The sequence below is a fragment of the Oncorhynchus gorbuscha genome, linkage group LG06, assembly GCF_021184085.1.
Source record: "Oncorhynchus gorbuscha isolate QuinsamMale2020 ecotype Even-year linkage group LG06, OgorEven_v1.0, whole genome shotgun sequence".
Classification (NCBI taxonomy): Eukaryota; Metazoa; Chordata; class Actinopteri; order Salmoniformes; family Salmonidae; genus Oncorhynchus; species Oncorhynchus gorbuscha.
In genome coordinates this window covers 59,242,198-59,259,652 of record NC_060178.1, presented here as the reverse complement: position 1 = coordinate 59,259,652, position 17,455 = coordinate 59,242,198, and the positions used below count along the sequence as shown (strand labels likewise).

Genomic DNA, 17,455 nt, shown 5'->3' with positions numbered 1-17,455 from the left:
ATGTAGACACTGGTATGGTGCTGGAGATGATGAAAATGAGGGTAAAACAAGCTGTGTTGGTTTAGGGCTCCTCTCCCTCTGTAACCAACGTTGAATACACTGCGAGAGCAGGCAGACATCTTGAGGGTCAGCAGTCTTATGCTGACTCATACTAGCATATGTAAACTCTACAGTGACCACCAAGCCTAAACAGTTGGATGTAAACAACTGACTCGGGCTAGAATTCAACCTTTGTGCATATTGTGCACTTACACATTGACATCAATGGAATTTTCTTAATTGGATATTCATGCAAAGTCACATTTGTCCTAAATCCCAACTATGTGGAGAACTGTAGATTATTGGGGTGTCTACTTTATGTGCACTTAGAAGAGTTGTTTGCAAAGTATTTTTCCCATTTTACAAACTGCATTCACTTGTTAGCCTAGGTGAAGGATACTTCAAAATGAGCTCTGTTTTGGACTGCCCTTTGAACTGTTTCTACCTGGGGCAAGAGACTAACTATGGCTGGGTGATATGGCCTAAAAATTAAATATTTCGATTTTTTTCAAATTTGTGTGAGATTCACGAGATATATACAGTACCAGCCAAAAGTTTGGACACACCTACTCATTCCAGGGTTTTTCTTTATTTGTACTATTATCTACATTTTAGAAAAAAAACTATGAAATAACACATATGGAATCATGTAGTAACCAAATAAAAGTGTTAAACAAATCAAAATATATATTTCATATTTGAGATTCTTCAAAGTAGCCACCCTTTGCCTTGATGACAGCTTTGCGCACTCTTGGCATTCTCTCAACCAGCTTGATGAGGTAGTCACCTGGAGTGCATTTAAATTAACAAGTGTGCCTTGTTAAAAGTACATTTGTGGAATTACTTTCCTTCTTAATGTGTTTGAGCCAAATCAGTTATGTTCTGACAAGGTAGGGGTGGTATACAGAAGATAGACCTATTTGGTAAAAGAACAAGTCCATATTATGGCAAAAACAGCTCAAATAAGCAAAGAGAAACAACAGTCCATCATTACTTGAAGGTCAGTCAATCCGGAAAATGTCAAGAACTGAAATTTTCTTCAAGTGCAGTCGCAAAAACCATCTGGTGGAAATCTGTCCTTTGGTCTGATGAGTCCAAATGAGATGTTTGGTTCCAACCACCATGTCCTTGTGAGACACACAGCAGGTGAACGGATGATCTCCGCATGTGTGGTTTCCACCCTGAAGCATGGAGGACGAGGTGTGATGGTGTGGGGGTGCGTTGCTGGTGATACTGTCAGTGGCTTATTTACAATTCAAGGCACATTTAACCAGCATGGTTACCACAGCGATAGGCAATCTCATCTGGTTTGAGCTTTGTGTGATTGTCAACCAGTGTGTCTGTAGTGCCGCCTCAAGCACTGAGATGCCTTAGACCGTGGCGGCACTTGGGAGATCATCAGACCTTAACTCAATTGAGATGGTTTCGTCTTAGTAGGACTTTTGTTTTTCAACAGGACAATGACCCAACACACATCCAGGCTGTGAAAGTGCTATTTCACCAAGAAGGAGAGTGACGGAGTGCTGCATCAGAAGACCTGTGCGACACAAACAACACTGAGTTAAACATGGAATAAACAAACATACAGCCAATAACACAAGAGAAAGTCTATATACAGTGTATGCAAATGAGGTAAGATAAGGGAGGTAGGCAATAAATAGGCCATAGTGGCATAATAATTACAATTTAGCAATTAAACACAAGTGATGGATGTGCAAAAGATGAATGTGCAAGTAGATACTGGGGTGTAAAGGAGCAAATAAATACATAATAAATAAAAGAATGGGGATGAGGAGCTGCTCTGAGCATGCATTTAGTTTTACTTGCATTTAAAGAGCAGTTGGATGTCAAGGAAGGAGAGTTGTATGGCATTGAAGCTCGTCTGGAGGTTAGTTATCAGTGTCCAAAGAAGGGCCAGAAGTATACAGATTGTTGTCGTCTGCGTAGAGGTGGATCAGAGAATCACCAGCAGCAAGAGCGACATCATTGATATATACAGAGAAAAGAGACGGCCCGAGAATTGAACCCTGTGGCACCCCCGTAGAGACTGCCAGAGGTGCGGACAACAGGCCCTCCGATTTGACACACTGAACTCTGTCTGAGAAGTAGTTGGTGAACCAGGCAAGGCAGTCATTTGAGAAACCAAGGCTGAAGAGTCTACCGATAAGAATGTGGTGATTGACAGAGTCGAAAGCCTTGGCCAAGTCCATGAATACAGCTGCACAGTATAGTCTCTTATCGATGGCGGTTATGATGGTTTGGGATGAGTTGGACCGCAGAGAAGGAAAAGCAGCCAACGAGTGCTCAGCATATTTGGGAACTCCTTCAAGACTGTTGGAAAAGCATTGCTCATGAAGCTGGTTAAGATAATGCCAAAAGTGTGCAAAGCTGTCATCAAGGCAAAGGGTTGCTACTTTGAATAATCTCAAATATAAAATATATATTGATTTGTTTAACACTTTTTTGGTTACTACATGATTCCAAATGTGTTATTTCATATTTCATTCACTCTTTTTCTACAATGTATAATAGAGTAAAAATAAAGAAAACCCCATGAATGAGTAGCTGTGCCCAAACCTTTGACTGGTACTGTACATGGCCACAAGTATGTGGACACCTGCTCATCAAACAGCTCATTAAAAAATCATGGTCATTAATATAGAGTTGGTCCCCCTTTGCTGCTATAACAGCCTCCACTCTTGTGGGGAGGCTTTTTAAATTAGATGTTGGAAGATTGCTGTGGGGACTTGCTTCCATTCAGCCACAAGATCATTAGTGAGGTCGGCACTGATTTTGGGCGATTAGGCCTGGCTCGCAGTCTGCATTACAATTCATCCCAAAGGTGTTCAATGAGGTTCTTCCACACCGATCTCTACAAAACATTTCTGTATGGACCTCGCTTTGTGCATTGTCATTGTCTGAAACAGTAAAGAGCCTTCCAAACTATTGCCACAAAGTAGGAAGCACAGAATCATCAAGAATGTTGTTGTATGATGTAGTGTCCCTTTACTTGAACTAAGGGGCCTAGCCCGAACCATGAAAAACAGCCCCAGAACATTATTCCTCCTCTACCAAACTTTACAGTTGGCACTATGCATTCAGGCAGGTAGTTTTTTCCTAGCATCCACCAAAACCAGACTCGTCCTTCGGACTGCCACATGGTGAGTGTGATTCATCACTTCAGAGAACGCGTTTCCACTGCTCCAGAGTCCACTGTCGGCAAGTTTTACACCTCTCCAGCTGACGCTTGGCAATGCACATGGTGATCTTAGGATTGTGTGCAGCTGCACAGCCATGGAAACTTTTTCCATGAAGCTCCTGACGAACAGTTCTTGTGCTGACGTTGCTTCAAGAGGCAGTTTTGAACTCAGTAGTGAGTGTTTCAACCAAGGACAGATGATTAATATGCGCTATGCGTAAAGCGCTTCAGCACTTGGCGGTCCCGTTCTGTGAGCTTGTGTGGCCTACCACGTCACGGGTGAGCCGTTGATGCACCTAGACGTTTCCACTTCACAATAACAATGCTTACAGTTGACCGGGGAAGCTCTAGCAGGCCAGACATTTGAGGAACTGACTTGTTAGAAAGGTGGCATCCTATGAAGGTGCCATGTTGAAAGTCACTGAGCTCTTCAGTAAGGCCAGTCTACTGTCTGTTTGTCTATGGAGAATGCATGGCTGAGTGCTCAATTGTATACACCAGTCAGCAACGCGTGTGAATGAAAATATATATATATATATATATGCCATTTAGCAGACGCTTTTATCCAAAGCGACTTACAGTCATGTGTGCATACATTCTACGTATGGGTGGTCCCGGGGATCAAACCTACTACACTGGCGTTACAAGCGCCATGCTCTACCAACTGAGCTACAGAAGGACCGCCGAAACCACTAATTTGAAGGGGCGTCCACATACTTTTGGGAATATACACTGCATTCTGAAAACATTTAGACCTCTTGACATTCTCCATATTTTGCTACGTTACAGACTTATTCAAAAATGGATATAAAAAAAATATCTACACACAAAGGCCCACACAATACCCCATAATGACACTGCAAAAACAGGCCCAGGTTTGGGACATGAAAGTACGTTGTAGGGGGTGGAGGTCGGTTCCATTGAAATGGAAGCCTGTGTGGGCCGTGGAGGGAAACAAGCCAAGGAGGGGATGGGCAGAAGAAAAAAGGAGTCTTTTCAATATCAGGAGTGGATGTCATGTGTGCATGTGTGTGTGTGTGTATGTACAGTGGGGCAAAAAAGTATTTAGTCAGCCGCCAATTGTGCAAGTTCTCCCACTTAAAAAGATGAGGCCTATAATTTATCATAGGTACACTTCAACTATGACAGACAAAATGAGCAAAGAAAAAAATCCAGAAAATCACATTCTAGGATTTTTAATGAATTTATTTGCAAATTATGGTGGAAAATAAGTATTTGGTCAGTAACAAAAGTGTATCAATACTTTGTTATATACCCTTCGTTGGAAATGACAGAGGTCAAACATTTTCTGTAAGGCTTCACGAGGTTTTCATACACTGTTGCTGGTATTCCTCCATGCAGATCTCCTCTAGAGCAGTGATGTTTTGGGGCTGTTGCTGGGCAACACGGACTTTCAACTCCCTCCAAAGATTTTCTATGGGGTTGAGATCTGGAGACTGGCTAGGCCACTCCAGGATCTTGAAATGCTTCTTACGAAGCCACTCCTTCATTGCCCGGGCGGTGTGTTTGGGATCATTGTCATGCTGAAAGACCCAGCCACGTTTCTTCTTCAATGCCCTTGCTGATTGAAGGGGTTTTTCACTCAAAATCTCACAATACATGGCCCCATTCATTCTTTCGTTTACACGGATCAGTCGTCCTGGTCCCTTTGCAGAAAAACAGCCCCAAAGCATGATGTTTCCACCCCCATACTTCACAGTAGGTATGGTGTTCTTTGGATGCAACTCAGCATTCCTTGTCCTCCAAACACGACAAGTTGAGTTTTTACCAAAAGGTTATATTTTGGTTTCAAATGACCATATAACATTCCTCCCAATCTTCTTCTGGATCATCCAAATGCTTTCTAGCAAACTTCAGACGGGCCTGGACATATACTGGCTTAAGCAGGGGTACACGTCTGGCACTGCAGGATTTGAGTCCCTGGTGGCGTAGTGTGTTACTGATGGTAGGCTTTGTTACTTTGGTCCCAGCTCTCTGCAGGTCATTCACTAGGTCCCCCTGTGAAGTTCTGGGATTTTTGCTCACCGTTCTTGTGATCATTTTGACCCCACAGGGTGAGATCTTGCGTGGAGCCCCAGATCGAGGGAGATTATCAGTGGTCTTGTATGTCTTCCATTTCCTAATAATTGTTCCCACAGTTGATTTCTTCAAACCAAGCTGCTTACCTATTGCAGATTCAGTCTTCCCAGCCTGGTGTAGGTCTACAATTTTGTTTCTGGTGTCCTTTGACAGCTCTTTAGTCTTGGCAATAGTGGAGTTTGGAGTGTGACCGTTTGAGGTTGTGGACAGGTGTCTTTTATACTGATAACAAGTTCAAACAGGTGCCATTAATACAGGTAACGAGTGGAGGACAGATGAGCCTCTTAAAGAAGAAGTTATAGGTCTGTGAGAGCCAGAAATCTTGCTTGTTTGTCAGTGCCCAATACTTATTTTCCACCATAATTAGCAAATAAATTAATTAAAAATCCTACAATGTGATTTTCTGGATTTTTTTTCTCATTTTGTCAGTCATAGTTGAAGTGTACCTATGATGAAAATTACATGGATTAAATAAAAAATCCTCAGCAATCTACACACAATACCCCATAAAAACAGAGGTTGGAGTCATTAAAACTCGTTTTTCAACCACTCCACAAATTTCTTGTTAACAAACTATAGTTTTGGCAAGTCGGTTAAATGTAATGTCATATATTTGAAATATCTAAATTAGCAACAACAACAAAAAATCTTAAAACCTGTTTTTGCTTTGTCATTATGGGGTATTGTGTGTATATTGACGAGGGAAAAAAACAACAATTTAATACATTTTAAAATAAGGCTGTAGCGCAACAAAACGTGGTAAAAGTCTAGGGGTCTGAATACTTTCCGAAGGCACTGTATGCGTCTATAAGTGTGAGTGAGTGAGAAATTACCTGGAGGCGAGCTACAGTCGTGGTTGGAGTGCTTTGCTGATGTCACTTCCTGCCGCCTGGGGTCTGTGTGGTCGTCTGGTAGGAACGCAGCAGGTACAACACATACACACACACACACACACGTCGTTTCAACTGGTTTAATAATAACTGTGTGTGTATCTGAATTACTGAGGAGTGAACTGCTGTGAGTTTGACTAGGCAAACAATCGCTGAGGTTCGTAGACAAACAAAGTAAAGTAGTTTACGTTGGCTGATGATGAACAGTCTGAAAAAAAGTTGCGCGGTTACCAAAGTGGCTGTTTGGGACCAAGAAAGGTATAAACACAATGATGTGAGAATTCTCTTTCCACGTATATTATAAAATGGCCTAATGATTATTATATTATTCAGCCGCGATATTGCAGATGCTATAATGGAGGCCAGATATTCTGAGGCTAGGTCAGATGCAGTGTATTCTGAGGCAGTGTACTCAGACTCCTCGGTCCTTTAGTCCGTGTTCTCTTGTGTATTCTGGGCCATAGTAAGTATACTCTTTAGCTGAGCTACGGCCACAGTGGAGGAAGCCATTCATTACACTATGCAGGGTAGGCAACGGGGGAAAACCAAGCCGACCAGGGCCACCACGTAGCACCAGCCCTGGGTCACCGAGCCCTGCTCACCCCCCCTGTACCAGCCACCCTCCACACCCTCCCAGCCAACACCCACTGGCTCTCACAAACAGCATCCACCACACCCCTCCCTTCTCCGTCGTTCCCTGCCCCCTCGACGATTCAGACTGGGAAGTCCCTAGTGGGAGTCTCAACTGGCTTAATCCGGCCTTGCTTGAAGGAAATGGGAATATTTATAGAACCCAAAACCGTCCTCCAAAAAGCATGACATGGAGCAAAAAAAACAGAGGCGGGACGAGAAGAGAGAGATGGGACAAGACGGAGCTAAAATAAAGACGCCACAGTTAGATGAGATCCACAAAGCAGAAGGAAAGGGTCATGGTCCAGACGGTTTAACCCTGGGAGGAGAAGGTAAATGGGTTGAGAGGTCACTGTTGTGTCCCTGTCTGGAGATGGAGCGGTGGGGGAGGGGACCAGGGTTTTTGACCTGTGCTGTTTTGACGAAGGGCACCACCGCTTTGGGGAAACTTATGAGAACGGTTTGGCAACGTTTGAACGTTATACACGAAACAAATCAAACCGTCTTTGTACGGGTTGTTTTTGAGCGAGGCGTTTTACAGTCGGTGTTGAGTGTGCGTGTTGTGTGAGTGTGTCACATTTAGCCTGGTAAAAATAGTGGTGGTGTGTGAGGGCTGTTATCAGGCTGCAGTCACTCCCACATCCACGACCAGGGACTGACCACAGGGCACGGCTAGACGCGCACGGCTAGACGCGCACAGGTACACGCGCACAGGCACACAGAATAGTGCACCCAAACGCAAGAAACCACCAGAAACACACATGCACAACACACAAACCCTTGAACGAGACACTTACACAAAAATACAAACAAATAAGCACACACTCAAATACATTTGCTACATTTACACCTAAGCATGAGCATCCAAAGATACAAACAATTCAGAACTACTGATAGACATGGTCCTACACACACACACACACACACACACACACACACACACACACACACACACACACACACACACACACACACACACACACACACCCTGTGGCATGTGTGAACAATGACATCTTCAATCTTTACCCGTCACGGAGTTGTGGAGCTCAACTGCACCCCAGGGACTTGCTTGTTATTGCCACTGTGCAGACGAGGGAGAGAAGCATGACCAGTGTGTGTCTGCGTGTGTGTGTGTGTGTGTGTGTGTGTGTGTGTGTGTGTGTGTGTGTGTGTGTGTGTGTGTGTGTGTGTGTGTGTGTGTGTGTGTGTATGTGTGTGTGTTTGTTATGTGAACGATCTGAGCAGACAGAAAGCAGCTAGGGTTGTTGTATTAGAACAGTGAGCCAGAGAGAACATGGAGGAGTGGTGACCTTCTGTGTCCTCTTTCATTACGCATACTATACTAGTACTACTCACCCTAACTAACTTAAGCCTGGTCCCACATCAGTTTGTGCTGTACTAGTACTACTCACCCTAACTAACTTAAGCCTGGTCCCACATCAGTTTGTGCTGTACTAGTACTACTCACCCTAACTAACTTAAGCCTGGTCCCACATCAGTTTGTGCTGTACTAGTACTACTCTCTACAGACCCTTTCTAGCTATAGCCTGGTCCCACATCAGTTTGTGCTGTACTAGTACTACTACAGACCCTTTCTAGCTATAAGCCTGGTCCCACATCAGTTTGTGCTGTACTAGTACTACTCTCTACAGACCCTTTCTAGCTATAGCCTGGTCCCACATCAGTTTGTGCTGTACTAGTACTACTCACCCTAACTAACTTAAGCCTGGTCCCACATCAGTTTGTGCTGTACTAGTACTACTCTCTACAGACCCTTTCTAGCTATAGCCTGGTCCCACATCAGTTTGTGCTGTACTAGTACTACTCTCTACAGACCCTTTCTAGCTATAGCCTGGTCCCACATCAGTTTGTGCTGTACTAGTACTACTCTCTACAGACCCTTTCTAGCTATAGCCTGGTCCCACATCAATTTGTGCTGTACTATTACTACTCTCTACAGACCCTTTCTAGCTATAGCCTGGTCCCACATCAGTTTGTGCTGTACTATTACTACTCTCTACAGACCCTTTCTAGCTATAGCCTGGTCCCACATCAGTTTGTGCTGTACTATTACTACTCTCTACAGACCCTGGCTGATTTCAAGAGTTTTACTAGCATTTAAGAGCAGTTGGAGGCCACGGAAGGAGTGTTGTACGGCGTTGAAGCTCGTTTGGAGGTTTGTTAACACAGATCAAGATTTTACATTTATATTTTAGTCGTCATTTAGCATACGCTCTTATTCAGAGCGATTTACAGATGTAGTTAAGGTAAAGTGCCTTGCTCAAGGGCACGTCGACAGATTTTTTTTTACCTAATCGGCTCGGGGATTCGAACCAGCGACCTTTCGGTTACTGGCCCAATGCTCTTAACAGCTTGGCAGATACAAGTAACTGCTAAAATTATGGAAACATTGAGTAAATGGGGGATACAAAGTATATTGAAAGCAGGTCCTTCCACACAGATGTGGATACTGAGTTAATTAAGCAATTAACATCCCATCATGCTTAGGGTCATGTATAAAAATGCTGGGCAGGCCTTATTTTGGCTACCATGGCTATGCCCTCATAGGATGACAATGCCCCCATCCACAGGGCACGAGTGGTCACGGAATTGATGAGCACAAAAACTATGTAAACCATATGCCATGGCCGTCTCAGTCACCAGATCTCAACCCAATTGAACACTTATGGGAGGTTCTGGAGCGACGCCTGAGACAGCGTTTTCCACCACCATCAACAAAACACCAAATTTAGGAAATTCTCGAAGAATAGCATCTCATCCCTCCAATAGAGTTTGTAGACACTTGTAGAATCTATGCCAAGGTGCATTGAAGCTGTTCTGGCTCGTGGTGGCCCAAAACCCTATTAAGACACTTTATGTTGGCGTTTCCTTTATTTTGGCACTTACATACAGCTACAATGCTGTTTAGGTCACGAACCCTTCCTCCAAACACTTAAGAAAGAAAAAAAAGTGTGTCCATGGGCAAGTCTACTGTACAACTCCTGATTTGTGTTTTGGAAATACACAGAGGATTAATTCCCCACCGCGTGACCTAAAACGCTACTGACCAACGCTATGCATGCTGGATAGACAGGCCTGGTGCGTGTCGGGTGCGGGCGTCGGGTTCTGTTAGTGCTGGTCCATCTGTTCCCTTGTTAGGCCGGTCCAGGTGGAAGCCCGGGGAGGTTGTGTCAACAGAACTTATCGGGTGGACCGGGACAGTATTGGCTAGCACTGTGTTTGGGGGTGCTTTAACCAAAGAGCCATCTCTAATAACTCTAACCTCGGTCTGCTGATGCATGACGCTCTGGGGATGGTCTCCTGGGGACGCTGAAGGTCACACAGCTAGGGGTGTGGGAGAGAGAGCTGGGAAGACTATGTCAGTGTACAGGGAATGTGTACTGCCTACGCGCCCTGTTAATGGATGTGAAAAGGGGCATTCTGGATAGCAACAGAAGCGAAGTTAAAATCAGCAAATTAAAGCTAGGAAGGTTTTTCCCAATAGGGCAGACAGCCACATCTGCAACCTGTTACACACACACACACACACCAACTGACTCCCGGACAGTGGCCGTAACACATTAGCATACATTAGCCATCCCCTGCAGCTGAACACACTGTCCTCATCAACTTCAGCATAAACAGGGCCTCAGTATGATGTGCGCATACACACTATCTCCTCTATCTAGTGGGCCCTGGGTGATGCTCCAGTCCACACGTACACTCTGTCTATTTTGGTCTCTCCTCTATACTCTACAGTGTTTACAACCAGAACGTTTGCGTACAAAACCCAGGGCTCACCACAACAACCCTCCCCCTCTTGGCTACCCCCAGCCAAGAGTTCCTCCAGATCTCGACCCAGCGTCTCCAAACACTCCCGTTTATCTGTGGTCCATCAGGGGAATGACACTCCTCCGTATTCAGATTGAACGGGCGGGACCTGACACGCTGCCCGGTCTATCTGTGGTGGATCGTCTAAAGTAAACAAGTACACTGATGCAAGGGCCCTTATACGCACAGGCATGCATGCACATACCACACACACATTAGGGATGGGCATTTGAAAGAATGTCTGTGTTCAAGTACTCTCGTCAACAAAGAATCTTGAGTTCTCGCAATGTTAGTGTGAAATGAGGCTGAGAGCAAAAAAAAGTTTGAAATATGCTATCCATTTTTCCAATTAAGCCTACTGGTTGTTTTGAAAATGAGACTCCCCCCCCCCACATTTAACCTGCTACATGAATAAAAAAGAAGCAATCTAATACAAACCTTGAATCGAGTACTCCAGCCCATCCCCGGCACTCACTACTCTAGCCCATCCCCGGCACTCACTACTCTAGCCCATCCCCGGCACTCACTACTCCAGCCCATCCCCGACACTCACTACTCCAGCCCATCCCCGACACTCACTACTCCAGCCCATCCCCGACACTCACTACTCCAGCTCATCCCCGGCACTCACTACTCTAGCCCATCCCCGGCACTCACTACTCCAGCCCATCCCCGACACTCACTACTCCAGCCCATCCCCGACACTCACCACTCCAGCCCATCCCCGACACTCACCACTCCAGCCCATCCCCACTCCAGCCCATCCCCACTCCAGCCCATCCCCACTCCAGCCCATCCCCACAGCCCATCCCACTCCAGCCCATCCCGACACTCACTACTCCAGCCCATCCCCGACACTCACTACTCCAGCCCATCCCCGACACTCACTACTCCAGCCCATCCCCGGCACTCACTACTCCAGCCCATCCCCGGCACTCACTACTCCAGCCCATCCCCGGCACTCACTACTCCAGCCCATCCCCGGCACTCACTACTCCAGCCCATCCCCGGCACTCACTACTCCAGCCCATCCCCGACACTCACCACTCCAGCCCATCCCCGACACTCACCACTCCAGCCCATCCCCGACACTCACCACTCCAGCCCATCCCCACTCCAGCCCATCCCCACTCCAGCCCATCCCCACTCCAGCCCATCCCCACTCCAGCCCATCCCCACTCCAGCCCATCCCCACTCCAGCCCATCCCCACTCCAGCCCATCCCGACACTCACTACTCCAGCCCATCCCCGACACTCACTACTCCAGCCCATCCCCGACACTCACTACTCCAGCCCATCCCCGGCACTCACTACTCCAGCCCATCCCCGGCACTCACTACTCCAGCCCATCCCCGGCACTCACTACTCCAGCCCATCCCCGACACTCACTACTCCAGCCCATCCCCGACACTCACTACTCCAGCCCATCCCCGGCACTCACTACTCCAGCCCATCCCCGGCACTCACTACTCCAGCCCATCCCATCCCCGGCACTCACTACTCCAGCCCATCCCCGACACTCACCACTCCAGCCCATCCCCGACACTCACCACTCCAGCCCATCCTCGACACTCACCACTCCAGCCCATCCCCACTCCAGCCCATCCCCACTCCAGCCCATCCCCACTCCAGCCCATCCCCACTCCAGCCCATCCCCACTCCAGCCCATCCCGACACTCACTACTCCAGCCCATCCCCGACACTCACTACTCCAGCCCATCCCCGACACTCACCACTCCAGCCCATCCCCGACACTCACCACTCCAGCCCATCCCCGACACTCACCACTCCAGCCCATCCCCGACACTCACCACTCCAGCCCATCCCCGACACTCACCACTCCAGCCCATCCCCGACACTCACCACTCCAGCCCATCCCCGACACTCACCACTCCAGCCCATCCCCACTCCAGCCCATCCCCACTCCAGCCCATCCCCACTCCAGCCCATCCCCGACCCACTACTCCAGCCCATCCCCGACACTCACTACTCCAGCCCATCCCCGACACTCACTACTCCAGCCCATCCCCGACACTCACTACTCCAGCCCATCCCCGACACTCACTACTCCAGCCCATCCCCGACACTCACTACTCCAGCCCATCCCCGACACTCACTACTCCAGCCCATCCCCGACACTCACTACTCCAGCCCATCCCCGACACTCACTACTCCAGCCCATCCCCGACACTCACTACTCCAGCCCATCCCCGACACTCACTACTCCAGCCCATCCCCGACACTCACTACTCAAGCCCATCCCCACTCCAGCCCATCCCCACTCCAGCCCATCCCCACTCCAGCCCATCCCGACACTCACTACTCCAGCCCATCCCCGACACTCACTACTCCAGCCCATCCCCGACACTCACTACTCCAGCCCATCCCCGACACTCACTACTCCAGCCCATCCCCGGCACTCACTACTCCAGCCCATCCCCGGCACTCACTACTCCAGCCCATCCCCGGCACTCACTACTCCAGCCCATCCCCGGCACTCACCACTCCAGCCCATCCCCGGCACTCCTACTCCAGCCCATCCCCACACCAGCCCATCCAGCCCAGCCGACACTCACCACTCCAGCCCATCCCGACACTCACCACTCCAGCCCATCCCCGACACTCACCACTCCAGCCCATCCCCACCCAGCCCATCCCCACTCCAGCCCATCCCCACCCAGCCCATCCCTACTCCAGCCCATCCCCACTCCAGCCCATCCCCATCCCAGCCCATCCCCACTCCAGCCCATCCCGACACTCACTACTCCAGCCCATCCCGACACTCACTACTCCAGCCCATCCCCGGCACTCACTACTCCAGCCCATCCCGGCACTCACTACTCCAGCCCATCCCATCCCCGGCACTCACTACTCCAGCCCATCCCCGACACTCACCACTCCAGCCCATCCCCGACACTCACCACTCCAGCCCATCCCCGACACTCACCACTCCAGCCCATCCTCGACACTCACCACTCCAGCCCATCCCCACTCCAGCCCATCCCCACTCCAGCCCATCCCCACTCCAGCCCATCCCCACTCCAGCCCATCCCGACACTCACTACTCCAGCCCATCCCCGACACTCACTACTCCAGCCCATCCCCGACACTCACTACTCCAGCCCATCCCCGACACTCACCACTCCAGCCCATCCCCGACACTCACCACTCCAGCCCATCCCCGACACTCACCACTCCAGCCCATCCCCGACACTCACCACTCCAGCCCATCCCCGACACTCACCACTCCAGCCCATCCCCGACACTCACCACTCCAGCCCATCCCCACTCCAGCCCATCCCCACTCCAGCCCATCCCCACTCCAGCCCATCCCCGACACTCACTACTCCAGCCCATCCCCGACACTCACTACTCCAGCCCATCCCCGACACTCACTACTCCAGCCCATCCCCGACACTCACTACTCCAGCCCATCCCCGACACTCACTACTCCAGCCCATCCCCGACACTCACTACTCCAGCCCATCCCCGACACTCACTACTCCAGCCCATCCCCGACACTCACTACTCCAGCCCATCCCCGACACTCACTACTCCAGCCCATCCCCGACACTCACTACTCCAGCCCATCCCCGACACTCACTACTCCAGCCCATCCCTGACACTCACTACTCAAGCCCATCCCTGACACTCACTACTCCAGTCCATCCCCAACACTCACTACTCCAGCCTATCCCCGACACTCACTACTCAAGCCCAACCCTAACACTCACTATACTATGACTTGCCTGTCCTCTCTCCCTAGGATATTTGCTATACTCGACTTGAGCGGGTTGAATTACATTTACATTTTCATTACATTTAAGTCATTTAGCAGACGCTCTTATCCAGAGCGACTTACAAATTGATGCATTCACCTTATGACATCCAGTCATAAGATCACTGACGTGATCTTCCGGTCTGGTTTTCCAGCCCCACGAGTCTCGTGCGGTGGAGGAGATCTTCGTGGGCTATACTCAGCCTTGTCTCAGAGTAGTAAGTTGGTGATTTGTTGATATCCCTTTCTTGGTGTGGGGGCTGTACTTTGGCAAAGTGGGTGGAGTTATATCCTGCTTGGTTGGCCCTGTCTGGGGGTAAGTTTGGATGGGGCAACAGTGTCCCCAGGCCCCCAAGTCTCAGTCCCCAGTATCTATGCTGTAATAGTCTATGTCCCGGGGGGCTAGGGTGGGTCTGTCCCATTTGGTATAATTCTCTTGTCTTGTCTGGTGTCCTGTGTGATCTCAGGAATCCTCCCTCTAATTCTCCTCTCCCAGAGAACATGAGCCCTTGGGCCAAGCCACAGAACTACCTGGCCTGACGACTCCTGGCTGTCCCCGCCCCAGTCCACCTGGTCGTGTTGCTGATCCAGTTTCTGATGTGGTTATGGAACCTGTTCACCAGACGTGCCCCTCTCTCTTTCTCGCTCACTCCCTCTGGCCTTAAACGGCCATGTACTCTTATAATCTTCACCCGACAGAGCCAGAAGAGGACTGGCCACCCTTCGGGTCCTTCTTCCTCTTTAGGTTTCTTCCCAAGTTCCTGCCTTTCTAGGGATTTTTTCATAGCCACCGTGCTTCTACATCTGCATTGCTTGCTCTTTGGGGTCTTTGGTGTTTTAGGCTGGGTCTCTGTGTCGCACTTTGTAACAACTGCTGTTGTAAAAAGTGCTTTAGAAATATGATTGATTGACAATAGAGGGTCTTCTTCCCTGTCTAATATGGTAGACAGAGGTGGAGAGAGTGTGAGGGCTGAGGAAATGAAATTATTTTGAGGAAACACTGGTTGCAAGCTTTGGCTCTACTGTAACACCCCATGGAGTATACACACATCACGAGAATCTTACACCCATCTTATCCTCCCTGTATGTTCTCAAAGTGGTTGTCTCTATTTTTCTCCTCCCTCGACCCTCCCTCCCTCTCGATCTCTCTCTCTCTCCTCCCTGGCCACAGAGACACGGCTCTCCTGTCATCCTCAACTCCCAGAGAGCGAGGGGCATCTGTGAAAACTCCATACACATGGCCACCATGACCGGAAATAAAATAAACCCTGCTCTCACAAAGCCACCCGTAAGCCTCTGCGAGCCCATCTCTCCATCTCTCCTTTTCTGGCTCCCTCCCTCCATCTCTTTCTTTACTTATTTTTTATGCTCCTACTCACTGTATACTCTTTCCTTCTCGCCCTGTCTCCATCGCTCTCGCCCCATTCCTCTCCCTCTATCCCACAGACCTCCCTGAAACATAGTGGTTTCTTGTCTTAAATACTGGCTATCAAATCATAACTGTCAGATCATGGAAGGAAAATACAAAAACAAAGCTATTAATTCCTCCCCATGACACTAACACCCCCGATTTGGGCCAAGCTGTCCCATTATGAGTGGACTGTAGCAATGTCACATTAGTATGTGTTGATATTACTGTGTGAGTGTTCACTTGTTGTTAGTGTGTTGACAATACTAAATCTGTATTTACCCTGGACTGTCACAGTGTGATAATGGGGTTGATGGGATGTGCACGGTGTGTTGACAGGATATGTTGAGAGCTGTGTCTGCGAGTGTGTGTTGAGACTGTGCATACTGTGTCAGAAAGTGTGTACGCGTGCAAATGTGTGTGCGTTGCGACAGTGCATTCTTTTTCAGTGTGTGTTGCCAGTATTAGAGAATGGAATGGGTTCTAGACCTGGAATAGGGTTCCGTGGATGTGATGGCTAACCGGTCCCTGGGTTCTAGGTCCGGGCTCCAGAGGCAGGTCCTCCGGAAGGGCCTGGAGGGTGGAGGTGGACCTAGGTTACCATGACGAACGGGGCCAGGGACCAGGCAGCCATCTCAAGGGTCTGGTAGACCACAGAACAACCACACCTGGAACACACAAACAACAGTCAACGCAGGTTAGAGAAGAGGGATTCTAGCAAATACAAATGTATTGGTTGCATACACATTTGGAAAATGTTATATTATATAACATATACACACAGTTGAAATCAGAAGTTTACATACACTTTGGTTGAGTCACGAAAACTAATTTCTCAACAACTCCACACATTTCTTGTTAACAAACCATAGTTTTGGCAAGTCGGTTAGGACATCTACTTTGTGCATGACAAGTCATTTTTTCCAACAATTGTTTACATACAGATTATTTCACTTATAATTCTCTGTATCACAATTCCAGTGTGTCAAAAGTTTACATACACTAAGTTGACAGTGCCTTTAAACAGCTTGGAAAATTCCAGGAAAGGATGTCATGGCTTTAGGAGCTTCTGATAGGCTAATTGACATCATTTGAGTCAATTGTAGGTGTACCTGTGGATGTATTTCAAGGCCTATCTTCAAACTCAGTGCCTCTTTGCTTGACATTATGGTGAAATCAAAAGAAATCAGCTAAGACCTCAGAAAAATAATTGTAGACCTCCACAAGCTTGGTTCATCCTTGGGGGCAATTTCCAAAACGCCTGAAAGTACCACGTTAATTTGTAAAAACAACAGTACGCAAGGATAAACACCATGGGACCACGCAGCTGTCATACTGCTCAGGAAGGAGACGCGTTCCGTCTCCTAGAGATGAACATACTTTGGTGCGAAAAGTGCAAATCAATCCCAGAACAGGATTGACCTTGTGAAGATGCTGGAGGAAACAGGTACAAAAGTATCTATATCCACAGTAAAACGACTCCTATATCAACAAATCCTGAAAGGCCGCTCAGCAAGGAAGAAGCCACTGCTCCAAAACCACCATAAAAAAAAGCCAGACTACGGTTTGCAACTGCACAT

The 17,455-nt window shown here is 48.3% G+C and overlaps 1 long non-coding RNA gene across 2 annotated transcripts in view; it reads right to left on the bottom strand.

Moving 5' to 3' along the window:
* LOC124038164 overlaps positions 1 to 16,830 on the bottom strand; it is a 55,695-nt gene extending 38,865 nt beyond the window's left edge. The window contains exons 1-2 of one of the 2 annotated variants that reach the window (XR_006839312.1): positions 16,365 to 16,830; positions 6,172 to 6,246 (exon numbers count right to left, since the gene is read on the bottom strand). This is a non-coding gene — a long non-coding RNA (uncharacterized LOC124038164). The remainder of the gene's footprint in view (positions 1 to 6,171; positions 6,247 to 16,364) is intronic. The other variant, XR_006839313.1, reaches the window with a different exon arrangement.
* Positions 16,831 to 17,455: the final 625 nt, after the last annotated feature.